The sequence below is a fragment of the Pinus tabuliformis genome, chromosome J, assembly GCF_031772625.1.
Source record: "Pinus tabuliformis cultivar Carrire ecotype Pingquan chromosome J, CPIR1, whole genome shotgun sequence".
Classification (NCBI taxonomy): domain Eukaryota; kingdom Viridiplantae; phylum Streptophyta; class Pinopsida; order Pinales; family Pinaceae; genus Pinus; species Pinus tabuliformis.
In genome coordinates, this window is record NC_142295.1 from 329,278,110 (window position 1) to 329,300,278 (window position 22,169).

A 22,169-nucleotide genomic window follows, 5' to 3' on the forward strand; every position below is an offset into this window, starting at 1 on the left:
ATGTAAAATGTTTGATCATACTTTTATAAAAGTATTTAGATTTATAATTCTTTTATATTATTAGATATAAAATTTTGGTCATATATAAAGTAAAATAATTTATATTCTAAAATTTGGGCGAATCACTTTTAAAAAAAATTGAAATTGGCGAAATGGAAAATTAGGCCAAGTGAAAATATTAGCCACTAAAATTTTCCATGGAATAGTCATTGGACATCATGGCTTCTTCACAAGGATTGTCAAGTTTTTCACACCCATAGACAATTTCTAGGAAATGGTAAGTTGCAGTGACAATAACTTTAGCAAGGCCACAATCCCATGTGTGAATTCAATCACAAGCATTCTACAATTTTCCAAAAGCTACTTGGAATTTTTTTTATGGAATTTCCCTAATAATGTAGTTTTTGAAAAAATCGTAGTCAATGTCAATTATGCTTTGGGCTTTAGGGTTGTGAGAAATGGTTTTAGAAGGAACAACACATTTATTTTTGAAAGCCATAGGGAATACTAGTAATTGTACAACTAATTCAAAGGAATAAATGGGAATAAAAGAACAAGCATATGTGAATATTTTACATCTTTTCGATATTGGATAGTGTTTGATATTTGAAATGGAGCTCCAAATTTTGGAACTTTCTATAGTTGCAAAATTTAATGGAGCTTCCATAAATAGTAACTTTCTAGAAGATATTTTTAAACCCTCACATAATTAATTGAAACTAATACCACCCTATGGTTTAGATAGATTCCTCATTCTTATTTATTATGGCTAAAAATATAATCATCACTATTTACTTTTCTAACCACTCTATAGTGATTCTAGTGGAAACCTCATTGGGATTTATGAGTGGTTTCCTGGAGGCTTGGCCAACGACTTTTAAAACTACCATTCAGGCTCATCAATCCATGTGTTGGTTCCACAAGTGCAAGGTTGCCTTCTAATTGTAAAACTTGATTAACCCTTCAAATATCTTGTAACCCTTTCTTTGCAATGTCTATATGACATTGATTATCCCATAACATTTGTTTTTCAATAATCCATGAATTTACTTGGAACTTGTGAATGGATTTGTATATTGATAGTGCCAACTATTGACATGGTTGTAATGGTGCTTTGGGCCAATGATTAAAAATGATGCATAAAATTATGTAACACAACCTTAATTTATACATGAGATCATCCATGTCACCTTTATTCATGAAAATTTCAATATGGTTACAATGCCCGTAATCTCAAAACTTTTCCTAAAAGAAATATTGGAGTCAAAGAAAAGGCTCTATGAAACCCCTTTTCAATCCAAAACAAAAGAAAAGGAGGGAGAGTATGGGCTCTCCACCACACCAACTTAAGTTCAAATGAATAGATTATAAAATTGAATAAAGGGACAAAGGATGATCTCTTGGTAACCTAAATTCATTACCACCTTCCCCCACAAAAAAAAATGTTTAATAATAATTTTAAAAGAAAATCCTAAAATCTTTTAATTCAAATTCTTTTCCTAAAAATATTTTGAACCCATAACTAAATATCAACATAACTAAATATCAACTTTAATTGTCTAATTATGAATCAATTAATATTATTACATGAAAACACTTGAGGCTGCTATATCTCATTTTAGAACATAAAACTATATATATTCTTAAAAACATTAACCACTAAAAATGTATTTCTTAAAATGGATTCGCAATAAGTTAAAAAAAAAAAATCATTAACATGACCACCTAAACAAAAGTATATTAAACATGCAATCGTATTATTATTGATAATTAGTGAAGTACTACACATAAAATATACTAGAATAAGGGTTGCATGCAAGACTGTGGTAAAAGATCTCTATGCAAGATTATGGTAAAAGGTCACTACAATGGTAGGGCCACAAGAAAATTTTTTGAACCATCACAAATATTAAATCAACGTATTAAATCACAGTGACAATGTTAAAAAATTCCTCCTTGCCAAACTCCAAGAAATGCTCACAAACATTTATGAATAACTAGTTTGCCCAATTATACGAATAAGTCGAGGCGGTAAATAGGTGGTTTTTGTTTTTGTTTGTTTGTTTGTTTTTTCTTTTTTTTCTTTTTTTAGTATGAAAAAAACATAATTTTATATTGTGTTGGGTCCCTATAATACTAGTGATTACCCCATTACTAGTGTAGTTATACCCCTTATTTATATTGTTGTGCCCCCATTGCCCCCCATATTGTTATTAATGTGCCCATAGAATCCCTCTATTGTTATTTTTGTGGCTTTATATTATTATTGTTAGGTCGGCTAGATTATATTGTGACTCCTTAGACTCCTATATATAGAAAGGAGGTTTTTTCATTTGAATCATCCAAGAATTGTTCATTTATGTAATGTAAAGGAGGTTGCCCCCTCGAAGAGGCTGAATTCTAAGACGTTGATCTATCTTTTCTATCTTTTCTTGAGCTGGTTCCATAACGTTTGGTATCAGAACTTTGGATTCTAGGGTTTCGCTGCTCCAAACAGGTCATCGTGGCATTTTCGCTATAAATTTTTTTCTGTGACGTTTCAGAAGCCGCAAAAAAAACCCATTTTAAAAGAAATCGCGCTGAACCTTGGGTCCAAATTTCAGAGCTTTTTGTGCAATATTTTCGGAGATATGATCTGAGGAAGTTGGTCTTTTTGAAGACTCCTGAATTACACTCAAAACAGGTGACCTGGGGAAAATCGTCATAACTTTCTTTCTGAGCATCGGATTGAAATTTCGTAAGAAGGTACAGAAATAGGACGGACTGTAGTTTTCTTTTATATATTTTTCAGAGTCAAAGGTTGAAACAGTGACACGTGGCACTTCGTACAAGTTCGCTCTACTGAACTAGTCTATAATCAGGTCACTGCGGGAGATTGTGCATAACTCTTTCTTGGAGAATCCAATTTGGATCAGACTAGTGGCATTGGAAAGAGGACATAGAAGGCTACTACAGATCAAAATTTCAGAACTGGATGATTCGAAATTACAGAGATACATCAGATTCAATATCAGGCTTCTACAAAGAAAAAAAGGTGTGTAATTTTTTTTTTAATTTTTTCATAAGCTTGGTTTGAAGGAATTCAAAGGGCATAGTAAAGCATTATTATCGGTAACTGATGCCCCGAGGAAAGAAAATGCAAACACCTAGTAAGGAACCTGAAAGCTCTAGCATGACTCATGAAGAAGAGGAAGAAATGCTACATGATATATCAAAATTACAAGAACAAGTGCAACAAATGTCACGCTCACAAAAGCTAATAGATGCTAAGATAAATGGCGTGGAATCTAAGATAAAGGGCATGGAAGCTAAGATGGATGGCATGGAAGCTAAGGTGAATGGCATGGACGGTAAAATTGATGGCATGGATGATAAGATGGTAGAATTGAAGATAAATATGAATAAGTTGCTACAAGAAATGGTCACTAAGGGTGAAAGAGTACTAAAGGAAACTCATGATGAGAACAAAAGAAATGTTAATCATGATTCCATAGACTCTAATGTTGGATCGAAGACTCACCATGTTCCAAAAATCGATATGAGGAAGTTTGATGGCAAGGATCCCGCCACATGGATATTACAGATGGAGCAATTCTTCGATCTCAATAATGTGCAAAACACACAAAAGGTACGTATGGAAACTTTATATTTGGAACCAAATCAGTTTGTATGGTATCAATGGCTTTGTTCTCGTAAACAATTTATCACTTGGGCAATTTTTACGGAAGAATTGATAGCACATTATGAGGATACAAAAAGCAACACTTTTTTTAGCCAATTGATAAGTCTCAAACAAAAGGGTTCAATAATGGAGCACATTGAGGAGTTCCAAAAATTGAACATAAGGGTAAAAGATATTCCAGAGGAGCATAGGATTGATGTGTTCATAGGGTCTTTAAAGGATAATATCCAACATGATGTGCGCCTTTGGGAACCTGATTCATTAGAGAAGGCATTCAGGTTAGCAAGAAAAATGGAAAGCAAAATTATGGCAACTAGGAAGCATACCATTCACAACTATAAAGACAGAAGTGTTGTTGCCCACAGTCTTCCACAACCTACAAGGTTGACACCACAACAATTGGAAGAAAAAAGAGCAAAAGGGCTTTGTTACAATTGTGATAGCAAATACACAAAAGGTCATAAGTGTGCTGAGAAGAAATTATTCTACATAGATTGTGAAGAGGAAGAAGAAAAGGAGCAAGAAAGGTCAAAAGAAGAGGATATATTCTAGGAACAAAGCCTAGATGAAGAACAAATAAATCCGACCATATCTTGTAATGCATTGGCGGGAATTACCACTCCTCAAACCATCAAGATAGAAGGACAAATCAAGAAGAAAAAGGTAATAGTGTTGATTGATTCAGGAAGCACCCACAATTTTATTCATTGTAGGGTAGCAAAAGAATTGAATTGCTTCCTATATCCAGCACCAGAGTGTCAAGTGATGATTGCAAATGGAGGAACAATAAATTGTTCTGGAAAGTGCCATAATATCAAGCTATCCATGGGAGAATATGTATTGACTAGCCCAATGCTTTCCATTCCAATGGGAGGTGCTGATGTTGTACTAGGAGTCCAATGGCTACAATCCTTGGGTACAATAGCTTTTAATTTTCAAGAACTTTTCATGAAATTTTCTGTGGAAGGAAAGGAAGTTGAATTAAGGGGTATTGCAGGGAAACCAGGAAAGATAATCAGCTCTAATGGCATGACAAAGCTTCTAAAAAAGGAGCAAAGAGGTGTAATTGCACAATTATGTTCGCTAGATGTTTCCACATTGGAATCATCTATTTCTCCAGATCTCCAAAAAGTCCTGGACAATCATTCCAAGGTATTTGAGACTCCCAAAGGTCTCCCACCTATGCGTGATCATGATCATGCTATTCATCTGATTCCAGGAAGTGTTCCTCCAAACATCAGGCCGTACAGATATCCCTATGTCCAAAAAAGTGAAATTGAACGTATGGTTGCAGAAATGCTAGAGGCTGGTATAATTCAACCGAGTCAAAGTTCTTTCTCTGCTCCAGTAGTATTGGTGCACAAGAAGGATGGATCATGGCGCATGTGTCCGGATTATAGGGAGCTCAACAAGCTCACTATTAAAGATAAGTTCCCCATTCCTGTCATTGATGAATTACTGGATGAATTGCATGGATCAATTTACTTCACCAAGTTGGATCTTCGTTCAGGATATCATCAAATCAGAATGAAGATTGAAGACATTCCGAAAACGGCATTTAGAACTCATGAGGGTCATTATGAATTTTTGGTCATGCCTTTTGGCCTTACCAATGCACCTTCAACATTTCAAGGTTTGATGAATTCAATTTTCAAACCATTCCTTAGAAAATTTGTGTTAGTATTTTTTGATGATATACTTATCTACAGCAAGTCTTGGAAGGATCATGTTGAACATGTTGACAGGGTGCTACAACTATTGGAGGAGAAACAATTATATGCCAAAAGATCCAAATGTTTTTTTGGAGTCCAGGAGGTGGAATATTTGGGTCATATTGTATCTCATGAAGGAGTTAAGGTAGACCCTAGCAAAATTAAAGCCATTAAGGAATGGAAAATCCCCACATCCATAAAGCATTTGCATGGATTTCTTGGGTTGACAGGGTATTATCGCAAGTTTGTTAAGAATTATGGGAGAATAGCAGCACCTCTAACAACATTATTGAAGAAAGATGCATTTTCATGGACTTCGGAAGCAACAAAGGCCTTTGAACATCTTAAAGAGGCAATGTGCCAAGCACCGGTCTTAGCTACACCGGACTTCACAAAAACCTTTATTGTGGAATGTGATGCTTCAGGAAATGGAATTGGTGTTGTTCTAATGCAAGATGAAAGACCCATTGCTTTTGAAAGTCGTCCAATCAAGGGAAAGTTTTTAAGAAAAGCTATTTATGAGAAGGAAATGTTGGCAATACTCCATGCACTTAAGAAATGGCGACCCTACCTAATGGGAAGACACTTCAAGGTAAAAACGGATCATGATAGCCTTAAATACTTTTTAGAACAAAGATTATCCTCTGAAGAGCAACAAAAGTGGGTCACAAAGATGTTGGGTTATGACTTTGAAATCATCTACAAAAAAGGGAAGCAAAATGTGGTGGCAGATGCACTCTCAAGAAAGGATGAGGATGTGGAAGCATTGTTGTGCACTATTTCTATTATCCAACCAGATTGGATAAATGAAGCAAGGGAGGAATGGAAGAATGACGAAGAAGTGTGGGCACTTATTCGAAAGCTACAACAAGATTCCAGTACGTCTGATACATTTAGCTGGAAAAATGATTCGTTATGGTACAAAGATCGCTTATACCTCTGTAAGAATTCCCAGCTAAAACAAAAGATTCTTATGGAATTGCACACTTCTCCCTTAGGAGGGCACTCAGGATTTTTAAAAACTTACCACAGGGTTAAGAAGGAATTTTTTTGGGATGGCCTTAAATCAGATATTCAAAAGTTTGTGGCAGAATGTTTGGTTTGCCAACAAAATAAAGTTGAAACAATTAAGACACCGGGTCTATTACAACCTTTATCCATTCCAAGCCAACGTTGGGAGGAGGTATCAATGGATTTTATCACAGGTTTACCCAAGTCTGAGGGAAAGAGTGTCATCATGGTGGTAGTTGACAGACTTACCAAGTATGCACACTTTTGTGCATTATCACATCCATTTAAAGCCAGTACAGTTTCTACTGCATTTATGGAAACAATTCAAAAGCTACATGGAAACCCAAAGATTATTGTAAGTGACAGAGATCCCATTTTCACTGGAAATTTTTGGACAGAATTATTTTCTTGTCTTGGTACTCAGTTAGCTCATAGCTCATCTTATCATCCTCAATCTGATGGGCAAACTGAGATAGTAAACAAATGTTTGGAAGGATATCTTCGTTGCTTTGTATCTGATAAACAGACACAATGGGTCAAATGGTTGCCTCTGGCTGAATGGTGGTATAACACTTCCTTTCATACAGCAACAAAAATGACCCCATTTATGGCACTTTATGGGTATCAACCACCATCCATCACATCATATTTAAGAGAAAATTCTAAGGTTCAGGCAGTGGAACATCACATCGAACATCAACAACAAGTCCTCCAACTCTTAAAGGATAACCTTGTGTTGGCACAAATAGAATGAAACAACAGGCAGATCAACATCGCAGTGAAAGAAGTTTTGATGTAGGTGATTGGGTATTCCTACGGCTACAACCATATAAGCAAATGTCCCTCAAGCAAGCTAAGAAGGATAATAAATTATCACCAAAGTATTATGGTCCGTACAAGGTGTTGCAAAAGATTGGTACTATGGCATACAAATTGGAGCTTCCTGCAGCTTCTCGATTGCACCCAGTTTTCCATGTTTCATGCTTAAAGAAGGTTATAGGCGACAAGCTCCCAGTTCAAACAATATTGCCAGAACTTGACGAGGAAGGAAAAATTATATTGGAACCGGAAGCAGTTATAGAAACAAGAACCCGACAACTACGAAATCGATCAATTTCAGAGTACCTTATCAAGTGGAAGAACTTATCCGTTGAAGATTCCACATGGGAGGATGAGAATTTTATGCAGAAATATCCAGAACTACTCAAGCGTTGAGGACAACACTTTTTTGAAGGAGAGGGGCATGTTGGGTCCCTATAATACTAGTGATTACCCCATTACTATTGTAGTTATAGCCCTTATTTATATTGTTGTGCCCCCATTGCCCCCCATATTGTTATTAATGTGCCCATAAAATCCCTCTATTGTTATTTTTGTGGCTTTATATTATTTTTGTTAGGTCGGCTAGATTATATTGTGACTCCTTAGACTCCTATATATAGAAAGGAGGTTTTGTCATTTGAATCATCCAAGAATTGTTCATTTATGTAATGTAAAGGAGGTTGCCCCCTCGAAGAGGGTGAATTCTAAGGCGTTGATCTATCTTTTCTTTCTTTTCTTGAGCTGGTTTCATAACATATTGGTATCAGAATAATGAGATGTACATATTCCATCCAATGTTCATAACATAATCCTCACTGGCAATGTTGGAATATACAAATCACCCTTGTGATGATAATTTCTACAGTAAAAGGGGAAAGGTCCATATACAGCAAGAAGAACCTGATAGAAAAAAAAAATGTTCAAGAAACATATTTGAACTGGCAGAGATAAGAAGGTAGTTGTAAATACAAGTGCCCCACATCAAAAAAATAGAAAGATAGTGCACATATGCAGCACAATCTGATATATTATGTGGGAAAAACCCGATATGAAAATAGATACTACCGATGTCACATCCGATAATATAAAAGATAAAAAATGCCAACATGAGGATTCTGTAATAATCAAAATGGAAACACCATCTAATGAGGAGGAAGAGACAGAGAGTTTAGCATGGAATGGTCAAGTCCATCCTCATAGAGGACACTGTTTATGCCCAGTGGTTAGGCATCCATGTACAATACAGAACAACAGTCTTTCATTAATGCCGCAAAAAGCTATATTTCACATTTAATAACCCATAATCAATACATCATCGAAAAAGAAACCATGTGAGATGTTGATATTATTGCCAATCTTGAGAGCTTGAAATTGATCTCATTCCACAACCTTTGAGATGTGCAGGTTGAGACTGTCCATAGCAAGAATGAATAACAAAGGCGAAAGCGAGCATCCCTGTGTGAGACCCTACCCAGCCCAGAATAATTTTGAAGGATACCCATTTATGATCACCGAATAATCAACATTGATAACGCACGCCATAATCTAGTCCACACACTTTGATTGCAGACCTATTTTAAAAAGGACAAGCCTGAGGTATCCCCAATCAAGACTGTCAAAAGCATTTTCAAATCAACTTGTAGAATAACAGCATTAGAGTTTTTTGTATGGATAGAATGCAGACATTCCTGTGCATTTGCAACCGCGTCATGAATTTGACGACCTTTCAAAAAACCATGTTGTTGTGGGGATATATGGCGAGAGAGAGTGTCCCTCAGATGGCCTGCTATTGTTTTGGAGATAATCTTATAAATAAGATTACATAGCGAGTGATCCGGACTTAAACAGGAACGCAAAAAATTACAGAGATAACCATAAACACAGATATGCAGCGGAAATAATACTTCATTTCATTAATGTAAAATGTTGAAATATGCTTACAAACAATAATGGAAATAAACTAGCTAGTGCGATGGTAGCTTATCTCTGAGAAGAGATGTGGTGGCTACATGCTTCTGAACTGTTCTGAACTGTGTTACAATGAGGCTCGAAGGCCTATTTATTGTTGAGAAACAATGGAAAACCCTTCACATCCCAAAACCTAACCCTAAAAGATGAAACGCCAAATTGTGGGCCCCGTTTGGGTAAATTGGTACATCAATTTCCCGGGGTCGTCACTTTGGCATACGATCTCCGTTTGACGTGTACGATAGCTCGTTAGAAAGATCTATCCGAGTACTACCACTTTGGGAGGCAACATGGGTCCTTGGACCCATGTTGCCCCAGATTTCCCAAAAAACGTCGTTTAGGGCCTAAAAATGGCTCCGGAAGTTCAGGACCCGAAAAGATGTTAAAAATAGTAAACTGTGCTTCAATTTTGGAAACTGAAAAAGCTGCAAGAGAGAGTTGTGGGGGTCCAAATGGGATAGGTGGGTGGCCACCAACATCCACCTGGATCATTCCTCCCCCCTTAGGAAGCAATGGTCCCCATTGCATTGAGTTCCTCCCTGAGATGAGGAAGCTTTTGCTGATCTGGGTCTCTGGTGAGTTGTTCTGCAATCTCTGATGTGTCCAGAAATGGTGGGAAGCATGGTCGACGACAGTCCACATTGAACACTCGGTGCCAGCGAAGGAATGGACAAACGCTGTGCTTCAAAGCATTGTTTCCCGTAGCCTTGGTACTGGTGTAAGGACCATGTTGGAGTGGTCTGAGTTTCTGATGGGTTCTGGTAAGGCGTTCTCTCTGCAGATGTAACCAAACTTTGTCGCCCACCTGAAACTTGTGTGGTCCCCCTGTGGGTGAGGAGAAGTTGTTCCTGTGTTCTATCATGACCGTATTCCTTTGCTGTTGCTGCTGCGTGGACGAACCCTTTGCGGGGGTCATGGATGTAGCAACGATCTTCCCCTTACTTTGGGAGTGAACCAGACAGATGAATTTCCTGGTCTGGGAGATGAGCTTGCTGCCTTTCTTAGCAGTGATCAAAGAGGTGGCGGTAGGTGGGGCTACCTCCGGTATCCTGTATAATGAATCACCCAAAGAAATAATGACAGCGCAAGGCCTTGACTCATACACACCATGTCGCCTCCACAAGTATGGCTAGCCTAATAATACATCACAAACATCCAGAGGTGTAACATCACATAATACCTCGTCGGTGAAGGGCTTGATGTTGTAGGGAAGGCGACATTGCTGGCGAACATTGAGATGTCGTCCTTCATGAAGCCACCCGATACTATACGGCTGCAGGTGTGGTGTAGTCGGTAGGCCCAACCACTTCACGACCTCTACTAAAATGAGGTTCTTTGGGCTGCCACTGTCGATAATGAATTGCAGCGGCGAACCCTTCACCCACATCTGTGAGTGGAAAAGACGTTCCCCCTCCTCTGGATCTTCGAGCTCATTTTTCTGGATCTTGGCGGTGGCAACAGTGGCGTTGGGATCTGCATCAATGATCTGCTTCCCTTTGCCATTCCCCTTGTCGGGTTCTGGCTCAGGGTCGGAACATGCATCTGATTCGGAAGCCTTCAACTCGGCCACTAGCGACTGCTTGGTCCGACACTCACTTGTGTTGTGAGTGGGGCTCTTGTGGAACTCACACCACTTTCATGTGTCCTTCTTCGACTTTGTGGTGTTGTTCTTCGCTTGTGGCTTCGAGGGGTTGTCTTGGGTCACCCCGCCTTGGCTTTGTCCTTTGGGCTTCGGATTTGTAGATCCAAAGTCTCGCTTCTTCTGTTTGAACTTTTGCTCGATTTTGACAGTGTATCGGTATGCTGTGCCGAGTAAGGAGATGTTCAAGAACTCCATCTCTTCCTGGATGTATCTGTGTAGGAAGCCGCGGTATTTGAGTACCAGATGTAGCTCAGAATCTTTGATACCCAACTGTGTGCGAAGGGTATGAAAAATGTTTGTGAACTCTGGCACATCTTGGTCTCGTCCCTGCCGCAGTGTGGTCCATTTGACGTATTTGTCCTCATAACATTTGACAGGGTAGTACTGCTCCTTGATGGCATCCCGAAAGTCATTCCAAGTGGGTGCGGCTGAAAATAGTGAGCTTTTACTTTCATCCTTCTGCTCGCAGTAGGTTTCCCACCAGTCCTTGACGTGGGGGGCTGCTTTGAGAAGGGTGAAAACAATCTTTTCCCGACTTGAAAATTCATTAATAGAAAAATACCCTTCTAGCAGATTTAACCATTTATCTACGGCATCTGCGTCTATTTGACCCTCGAAGATGGGGATTTCAAAATTAACTTGTACCTTGAAGGGCGTGGCGTTTCCAGAGTAGCTGCTGGAAGCCGATGCGTCGCTTCTGGGTAGCCGCTGAAGGATCTGGGCAAAGCTGTCCATCATCGCGTTCCTTTGTCGCTCGAGGGCTTCTTCGAGCAAGATTTTGATAGGATCTCCTGCCCCCTCGTCTTTCTTATCATCCACCATGGGAGGCCGTCGGGATTTGCGAGGATGGTCTTGCAAAGAGTCAACCAGTTCAAGCCCTAACTCCTTATATCCCGACCTCGTTGGGGACATGCAAAGAAAAACAAAGAAAAAGCAAACCGCTCTGATACCACTGATCCGGACTTAAACAGGAACGCAACAAATTACAGAGATAACCATAAACACAGATATGCAGTGGAAATAATACTTCAATTCATTAATGTAAAATGCTGAAATATGCTTACAAACAATAATGGAAATAAACTAGCTAGGGCGATGGTAGCTTATCTCTGAGAAGAGATGTGGTGGCTACATGCCTCTGAACTGTTCTGAACTGTGTTACAATGAGGCTCGAACGCCTATTTATTGTTGAGAAACAATGGAAAACCCTTCACATCCCAAAACCTAACCCTAGAAGATGAAACGCCAAATTGTGGGCCCCGTTTGGGTAAATTGGTACATCAATTTCCCGGGGTCGTAACTTTGGTATACGATCTCCGTTTGACGCGTACGATAGCTCGTTAGAAAGATCTATCCGAGTACTACCACTTTGGGAGTTGCCCCAGATTTCCCAAAAAACGTCGTTTAGGGCCTCAAAACGGCTCCGAAAGTTCAGGACCCAAAAAACTGCTAAAAATAGTAAACTGTGCTACAATTTAGGAAACTGAAAAAGCTGCAAGAGACAGTTGTCGGGGTCCAAATGGGATAGGTGGGTGGCCACCAACATCCACCTGGATCAGCTAGATAGGCTTGTAGTCATCAAAACAGTTTGGAGGATTTCACTTTGGGATGAGAGAAATATAGGTCGACGTGTACAGACCCAATTATTCTAGATTCCTCCACCATATGAATTAGATCCTGTTTGAATAGATCAAAAAAATGTGTGAACAGCTCCACGGTCCACCCATCCAGTCCTGGAATTTTGTCCCCTTTAAAAGATTTAAGGATCTAGAGAAGTTCATCTTCCAAGATGCATCTATAAAGGTCCTCATTCAAGTCCTCATCAAACATAATCAGGTAATATTCAATCCCCCAGATGAGGCTTTCCACCACAATGTTGTCATTTCGTTCATAAGTTGTTTTGAAATGTAAGGTGGCAGCTTTTGAGATATCAGCTTGTGAGTGGATATATGCTCCCCCATCATTCGAAATTCCCCAAATAGAGTTTATATTGTGCCTATGGTTGGCAAATCGATGGAAAAAATTGGTGTTTCTATCTCCTTCCTTGATTGAGATAGCTCGGCTCTTCAGGCGCCAAGAGGCTTCTTCAATATCTAAGATTCAGTCTCTTTTAACCTCTAGTTACCAAATGTGAATTCGGATGGAAGCAGGAAGGTTTTCCAAGGCCATGAGTGGGAGAATGGTATCCAGTTCACTTTGAATATCCATGATTTCTCTTTTCATAGGTAACTTTTTATTTTTCTGCCAAGATTTCACCACCCCATGGAGAGACTGCAATTTATCAAGGATATGATCCATGGGAGAGGAACAAGTAACACTCCCACAGTTCCAGGATTCCCGAACCAGGGTGTTGAAATCCAAATATTCTAACCAAATTCTGTTAAATTTGAAAGGCATTCTAGGGCGCACTAGTGGCTTCTTCCAAACTAGAGTAATAGGTCTATGGTCAGTTAAGAAATTATTGATGATGTTCTATACCTCCCCAAAATCGTCAATCAAATGTTCATGAATTAAAAAGCAATCGAGTCTCTTGGCGACATATGTCGCACCTTCCCGCCCATTGTCCCAAGTAGGGGCCATAACCTTCAAGCAAATGTCTACAAATTGTGTGTAAGAAGGGCATCCCTAAACATTCCCACCATTGGATCAAGTCTTTTGGTTTGACCCCAAGTTTCCTCTAGGGTGATAGTACAGTTCAAATCTCTCGCGATGATGAGGGAGGTAAGTTCCATTATCTTGGAGGAGAAAAGACGATCCCAGAAAACGGACCGGTCCCTGTAAGGAGGATATGTATTTAGGATATGTATGCATCCATCTAGGCCCTAGATGTGACCCTCAAGTAGAATGCCCGCGAAACAACTGTAAGCTTTGAGACAGACCCATATAGGGTCCCAAATTGCCACCAAACCACCAGAGAACACAACAGCTGCGGTGGCAGATATGTGCCAATTTGGGAACATTTTCCTAAAATATAATATAACCTATGGGACAGAGTATGTAGATTCTTGGATCAAAATGATAGAAGGATGAATAGAGACAAAAAGACTCTTGAGGGCTTGAAATTTCGGGGCAACCCCCAATGCCCATATGTTCAAGGAAAGGATGAAAGTCATGGGGATTCCATCTCGAGTTGTCGTGCTCTAAGGCCCCATGAGGGAGTGATGTCAGCAATAGGAACATCAACCAAAAAACCATCCATAGGGGAGGTGAAGGGGTTAGGTTTAGGTCTAGGCCATCCCCTAAAATGTCTGCTCCCACGGTTTTGAGTGCGTCTGACAGTGATGTTGCAGGCTGATGTAGGAAGTGGGTGATCCATCAGGTTTGTGGATGGTGAGTGTACGCAAGTCCAGGGATTTCCTATTGAGTAGAAAATCTAGGTCACTACCGATAGAGTTTGTAGGAGAGTTTAGTGGTGAGTTAGGTGGGGTGGTGCTGGTCCTTGGCCCTTTACCCCTGTTTGCAAATAATGAAGGTGACAAGGATGGAACGTATGTGATATGTGAGGTGGAAGGAAGGCCAAGCATCGGGTGGGGTGGCAGAATGTCCAGATGGGGAGGAGTGGTAACCGGGGTGGACTTTCGGGGCTAAATAACAGGGCTAGATTGATCTTGAGAGTCCGTCTTCAGGGAGGATAATGGGGACGACAAAACCATAATAGGCAAAGATCCATTTAAGGAAGAGTTTAGAGTATAAGAGCGATGCGGAAAAGTATTACGTGGAATACCTGCATGTCGCCTCCAGGGAGAGATAGCCTTCCGAAAGTTTGGTGAAGGACCGCTTCCACCATCACGACCCCTTGGGTGACCGATGATGGGTCTGCCATGTAGTAGACTACCCAACCTATGAGGGCATTGTGCCAACAGATGCCCAGTATGGTGGTAGTGTGAGCACCGAAAAGGAACTCCCCAAAAGTCTAATCTCTGAGACAAATGTGTTTCCCCCTAGAATAAATCGATGTGGTCCAGGAAACCACCATGTATTCTTTCTCAATTAAGATCCAGGCCACCCTTTTGTCCTATGCACCCAAACAACGAGGATCCACATACGCAAATTTGCCTATAGCAGTTCTAATGTCCATTAGGATTTGTTTCATCGAGAGTTCAATGGGAAGGCTGGGAAGTTTCACCCAAATGAGCTTATTTTGTGGTGTATTATGGAGTCAATTATATCCAATGTACCAGTGGTGCAACACGAGGAAGCTCTTACCATTAATCCATGGTAGCAATTTGATTTTTTCTAAGTCCTCCTGACTTGGAAAATGGAAACTTTACCATACCTTTAGGAGCCGAACAACAGTCATCATGTATCCCAACATGGTTTTCAATTTCTTCCCCACCCAATCTCTCATATCTGAGTAACTAATATCAGTAAAATACCACCGACCAACTAAATTTCTCTTCTTTAAACTTGTAATTTTGTCAACGGTTGGATTTTGTTATATTCTTTCCACGACTAGCCCACGTAGTTAACCGGGAGGTTAGAAGGGGGGCGGAGCCCCCCTTTCGTTGTGCTGATTGCATAGCAGGGGTAGCCACAGGGGCTTTGAGGGGTGCTGGCATGTTTAAATATGTATTGTAACATTGAAAGGAACATAATGTAAAATCAATCTAGTAGTCCCAGTTTTGGGATCCAAGGGAAAATCTCTGTGTATATGTGTTTTTCTCTTGCGTTGTTTATTTTCTATGTTTTAGAATTCGTATGAAGGTAATTTCTGTATGGGGTTAAAACCTACAAAGCAGAACATTTTCCAAAGAAAGAGTAAGTGGTCGGGACATTGTTTTAACAGAACATTGTTTGGTTTTAGAACGACGTCCCCATGTAGCATGTTTTCCACCCAAAAAAGTGTGAGACACATGGATACCATGTGGTGGACTAGCCTCTCCCAAGATATTATGCCACATATCCAGTGAGTGTGGGCCACACCGTATGCCCGAGTCGACAATATGCTGAAGTAGCGACTCAGCATCCATAGTGGCCTAGATAAGGGCCTCATTGGCAGATGAGTTAGAGAGATGGCCCACCATCTGGTGGAGGGTTGAAAGGACTCGATAGAATATTGTAAAAGGACGTCTGACAGCAATTAATGTAAGGAAATCTGGCAGATGGGTAGCAATGATATAGGATGAGAATATAAATAAATTAGGAAGGCCTCGAGAAGTGGAAAGAATGTCAACTGAGGGAGAAGGCTCGTGTGAAAAATAAAACACAAACAGCTGAGATAGCAGAGTGCCATCAGTACATCGTCTAGAAATGGATAAAATGCTGAAGGTGACACGGGGGAATTAACGTCTTGTAAGAAAGTAGTAACTGATGCAACTAGAGCACATTGGAAGCTGTCTGGCCAACATGTGGGCAGATATGGGGGTGATCACAATGGAGATGGAGCCACCTACTTCCCACAGATTAGAGCAGCATGTCAGTGAATGGGTACACTAAAAAAAGGAGAAAAAATCTTGTACCAGAAGAGAAGAATCTGGACAAGAACCAGAGTTGAAGGCGAATGTGAGGGTAGTAGGGATCTAGCTATAGCAGCAGTAGTAGCAACCCGAGCAAGAAAATGAGATATTATAAATTTTAAAACCAAAATTCTTGCAAGGTCTAGAGATGAAAAATAAGCATGGCCAACGGGCTCTAATAAGAGCAAGGAAACTAAGTAGTAGACCTCGTCTGTTTATAGAGAGGTTCCTAAATCAAGAGGATTCAAAGACGGAAGGCATATGGCCTTCACAAACACATATATAAAGAGAGTGCGACAAAGTGCAGAGTAAAATTATAAACTTTAAGACCATAAATTAAAATCAAATGTTCAGAACAAGGTATAACAGAGGCTGAGAAAGGAAAAAAGTATTTAATGGCATTAATTTGTAACCTGCCCAGAAAAATAATGATATCTTGGGGAAAATAACATACCTTATGTAGCATCTGAAACTAGTTTGTGCCCATATCCCCTTACGACAATTCCACATGAAACTATATTATGTATTTATAAATCGCTATATTTCCATGTGTACAAGTGGATATAAAGTAAATTTAGATATCATTGTCTATGCCCCAATATGTGAAGTAACTATGCAAGTTTGGGCATTTTGTTTAGTAAGAAAAAATTATGTTGAAGTTATCATTATGAAAATATTAAAATTAAAATAAGGTAATAGTTGCAACTATTAATTGATTGATTAAAGGTTGTAAAAAATTATTAACATAATCACATTAATAAATGTAGTTGATATATGTTGTGTTCTCCAATTTATTATATGTTATATTAGAAATCTAATATGTTAAATTAATATATTAAATATTGTTAATAATTAAATATTGTCATTAATATTGTTAATTATATTTATTAATATAAATGATATTTTTCTCTAAGTCAACATTCTATTCATTTAGAAATAAGATATACATTCGATACTTCAAAAAGCATGTAGTCTCAGCCCGACTGGGTTTGTTGACCAAAGTCTGTAGAAGGTGATGTTGTACTATATAACAACCCCCAATTTATACAGAGTAATAGTTAATATTTGTCATATAAATGGGGACCCTTTTAAATTTTTAGGCTTTGAAAATAAACGCTAACTCTACAAATTGCCTTAAAAACTCTTAGAAAACAACCCATGCTTAGAACCTATATCGCAAATCACATTTCGTAGTTTTTCATGTGACAATTATTAGCATCTTAAAGAAAATCCCGAAATGTAATATGCGATAAGACCCCCTTTGCAATTTTCTGACCACAACACCTTAAGAACACATGATCACACTTCACAAGTCACAAATTAATAAAGCATGCCATTGTGTCACCCCTTAAAAATTTGTGAAATGCGATATTGCGATTTTCGCAAACGCATTTCGCATTATCTCCAAGAAACATTATATTACAATGTTTAAAAGTTGTGATGCGCAAATAAGGTGTCAAGCATGGGAAGTTACTGATTTATAATGAAATATTTAGTGGTTTGACAGAGTAATTAATGTTTAGCAGCTCGAGGAGAAGAATTGATGTTTTCAAGTTATGGCTAGTTAAAACAGAAATCTCATTCAAAATCATCCCACGATTCAAAGTCATTTCAAAGAGCTCTTAGCCTTAATTTCCCTCTATTATGTGCGTTGATATATCTCTTTCATTTTAGGCAAGCTTCAAAAGAGATGTCATTACGAAAGGTAATGAAAAAGTAAAAAAAGTAGAGCATTTGAGAGTTTGAAGTTTCAAAGATGTCGCCCATATTTGCTGATACGATTTTCAGTGCTCATGGAGGAGCAATGGCATGGGAAGTCATATACAACAGACTTGAATATTAGTAGCCTAAAATTACAGTCTCCAAGGCAACAACCAACTCAATAAAACCTTCAGGAGTTCAATTCAAAGATGTTGCCTTCTCTTTTCTTCACATAATAAGAGCAAGAGCTAAGATACTCCCATACACTCATATGGTTAGATGGGTGGTGGAAAATCTCAGTATTGAAGACAGACAATTCAGAAACTCAAAGATGGAGCTAATGGGATCATTCAAAGCTAAACACCTGAAGCAAATGTATCATCTTCCTAACCCTCAAGACATATATGACAAATCATACATGGCCAATTCGCAAAGTAGAATGAAGAACCCTTAAAAGATGATTCAGGGTTGGAGAGTGATAGAAAAAAAATTCAAATATGATAAAATGGGTATGTACCCTGTAGCTTCTTTGGAAAATCCCCATATCTATGCAGCTTCTATGTGTTGTGCTATACAACAACCCCCCATTTTATAAAATTTTTATCTAAACACTATAATATGAAATGGGTCCCTTTTAGATTAAATTGGTATCAACTTATCATTATTCAAAAGGTCTGAAAATAAATAAAACATTATAAACCTTTTTGATAAATCACATAAGCGGCCTTAGAACAAAAAATGAATAATCCTTTATCATTGCGATAAAGCGATCGCAAGATCGCATATCGCAATAACAAAGGATGCATAACAAAAGGACCCATTGGTTTTCCCCGATGCGACAATACACAAATAACTATCGGATATCGGATAAGGCAAGCGCTCATAAGCAAAGGCCCCTCTCTTTGCTCCGATACGATATCGCTATCGGCAATCGGGGGAAATAGCATGCATGCATCTCAAAGCCTTCGTTTAAAAACTCCTGATGCGAATTAGCGATATTGCTATCGGCGATCAGGGATTCCGAAAGGACACCAATATAACAACTTAAGTTCCCCCGATCCCTGATTGCGATAAAGCTAGGCGTGGATTTCAAAAAGGATTGTTATGGCCGAGATATATTATGGTTAATTAGTATTAAAGTCCTTTCTCTGCCCGATAGTGATTCACTTACGCCCAACCGCCAAAACATCAGAAGCCACGCTTAAATTGATTATTCGGCCAACAAACAATATGATGAGCATTTAAAGGGTTGACAGGTTTTAATAGCCATTTAATGGAACAGTAAGGTTAAAATCTCTTTGGAGATTGTATCTGCGACCACCTTAAGTTAATCCTCCACTATTCATTGGTTAATATATCTCGTTCATATTTAGTTTCCACCACCAATTCTCCGCATTACGTTCATTTTATCTCCTGTGCAGAGCTCCTCCGAAGTAGCAAATTCAAGCCAAATGGGGAAGAAATCTAAGAAAACTGGAACATATTCAGCTTCCGTAGTGGCAGGACAACACATTGCCGACCCGGGGCAAAGCAAAAAGGGACTGATCTCGGACACCACATGTCTGGGACTCGGTAAAACTACTTGGTTGAACATCTATAATCTGAATGAGGCAAGAGCCTCAGGAAACATCTGTAGAAGCCACAGTAGGCACAAACCGGAAGTCCGACGCTACTCTCAAGGATTTAGCTGACTCTTACCTTCATCGGATAGCAGCCCGAGAACAAATTCTCCCATATACAGATGTGGTGAGATGGGCAATTGAAGAAATCCCAATTACAAACAGAACATTTTGCACCACTGACGGGAGAGTATTCGGCTCGTTCCAACCCGATGATTTGAGGCAAATGTACCATTTGCCTGCACCGGAGAAGAAGTACAATAAAGAATTTCTGGAGAAGTTCAGAGATGAAAATGACATTGAATCAGAACCAATATGGGATTGGAGGCAAAACCCAGCAAAACACAAGCATGAGTCTTCGGGTAAGTACTCTGTCGATTCCTTGTGTTCTCCTTATTGTTATGCCAGAGTAATGATGTGTAGGATGTGGGGGTTGCATGATTCTGCAAATTTCACCATAGAAATGGTACCTTTAATGGAAGCAGCATGCAATAGTGAAATAATGGATTGGGGTACTATACTGTCTGATAAATTAGCAAAAGCTGTTCTTGAATTCAGAAACAAAACCCGCATTTCTGAAAGGGTCATTCCTCCATTCTACTATAGTGCCTATATCTTGGATACCCTCTGTTTTAATTCTGAATTCCCTGTGCTCGGGTGGAGATGGACTCCACAGGACCCCATGCCCATTCATACGTACCACCAGAAGTTGTGGAAAGCCCACTATAAACACCACCTATACCAAGTTTGCAATGGATTTATGATACCCATCCACTATTCCATTTTTGACAAACCTGCACCTAAGGTTTCCTCATAGGCAGAGATTGACTTGACATCCATAGGAAGATGGTTCGGGGAAGAAAAATTATGTAAGAGATTTTGGCAGTCATGCCAAGCCTCATGTCCTCCCCTTATATGTACCTGACAAGCTATTAGCCCGAGAGATAGCATATCAGCTTACTTCCGAAGGAGTTACAAAGACTCTGAGGGATAAAAAGAAGCAAGTCAGGCCTCCTTTCCCTCTAAGATGTGGCATTTACACTCTGCATGACTACAAGCATGCAGAGAAAGAAGCAGAGAAGATAAATATGCTGAATCTCGCCACTCTTCCTAACAGACGATTTGATCCAAACAAAGTCGTCTACAATGCACTAGAACAGGCAAAACTCACTAAATTTGAACATAAAGCAGATGAGTTTGATGACCTATTCTCCTCGTCGGGGTCAATATTTCAAGCTGAAGCGCTAGCTAAAATGAAATATAATGATGACGGGTTAGTCGAATTTAGCAGACTTAGAGAGCAGAGGTTGCAAACTCTGGCTCTAGATCTGTTAGCAACGGCCCCAATGACACAGACAAGCGAGCCTGAACAGCGACCTACCAATGAACCTCCTGCTACATCAGAAATCACTGGAGAAATCCAATCAAAAGAGCGGGAGGAAATCCAGAGAAAAGAACAGGAGGAAGTGCAAAGGAAAGTGCAGGAGTAAGCGCAAAGGAGAGTGCAGGAGAAAGTCGAGAGGAAAGGGCAGAAGGAAGAGCAGAGGAAAGAGCAGGAGCAGAGCAGCAGGGGTATGAATGTCGATGTCTAGATTGACACGAAATTTCTCCAGGAATGGCAGCAATTCGATGCAATCATAAGCAATCTTGAAAGCTCAAAGGAAGTCGAAACATCCAAAGCGGCTGATACACAGGATACAACATCAAAAGAGGTTCCTAGTGGAACCAGTGGCCTACCCCCTACTATAGACATTGAAGTAATTCCCAAAGATCCTTTGGATCAAATCATTGTGCAGGCGGAGGACATACCTCCATTAGATGTCTTTTACAGCCCAAAGCACAGGGCTGTAGTAAAGCGACAAAGGAAAAGGAGAAGGATTGATCAACCTTCCCTCTTCCCTGAACAAACAGTGATGGGCAACGTGGTTTGGAAGGAGGAATTTGATCCTTCTGATGACCTAACGAAATTGTCTCAATATGCTGGAGCCTATTTGGCGGCTACTATAGACAAGGCATCAGAAGTGAGCAATATGTTAAAAGAAAAGGACTAGACAATCACTTTGCTACAAGCGCAGCTATCAGAGGCACAACAGAAGGCAGAACAAGCAGAACAACAATTGTTCACACAAAAACAAATAAATAATCAATTGAATAAACAATTGCAGGAAGAGAAACAAAGGATTGATTCGAGTGCAATTCAAAAGCAGAAAGAGCTATCGGAAGCGTTGGCAAAATTGAAAGCAGTGCATGAATAGATGGGGAAATCTAAAGATGAGCAAATTGCTCAATTATCAGCCCAAATAGAAAAGTCCAAGAATCTTTTACAGCCTACAGAGTTCAGAGCAGAAGCACAACAGATTAACAAAGCATTGGTAACACAAATAAGGTTGTTATGTCAAAAAATCGCTCAAGTAGAACCCTTATGTGACATAACAGCATTAATAATTGATAAATCGATTGATGCTAGAATAGACTTGGAGTAGGCCGATGAGACCTTGACCAATTTTCTTGAGTGGCAAGACACTGATGAGGGACAGGCAGCTAATTTTCCAAAAA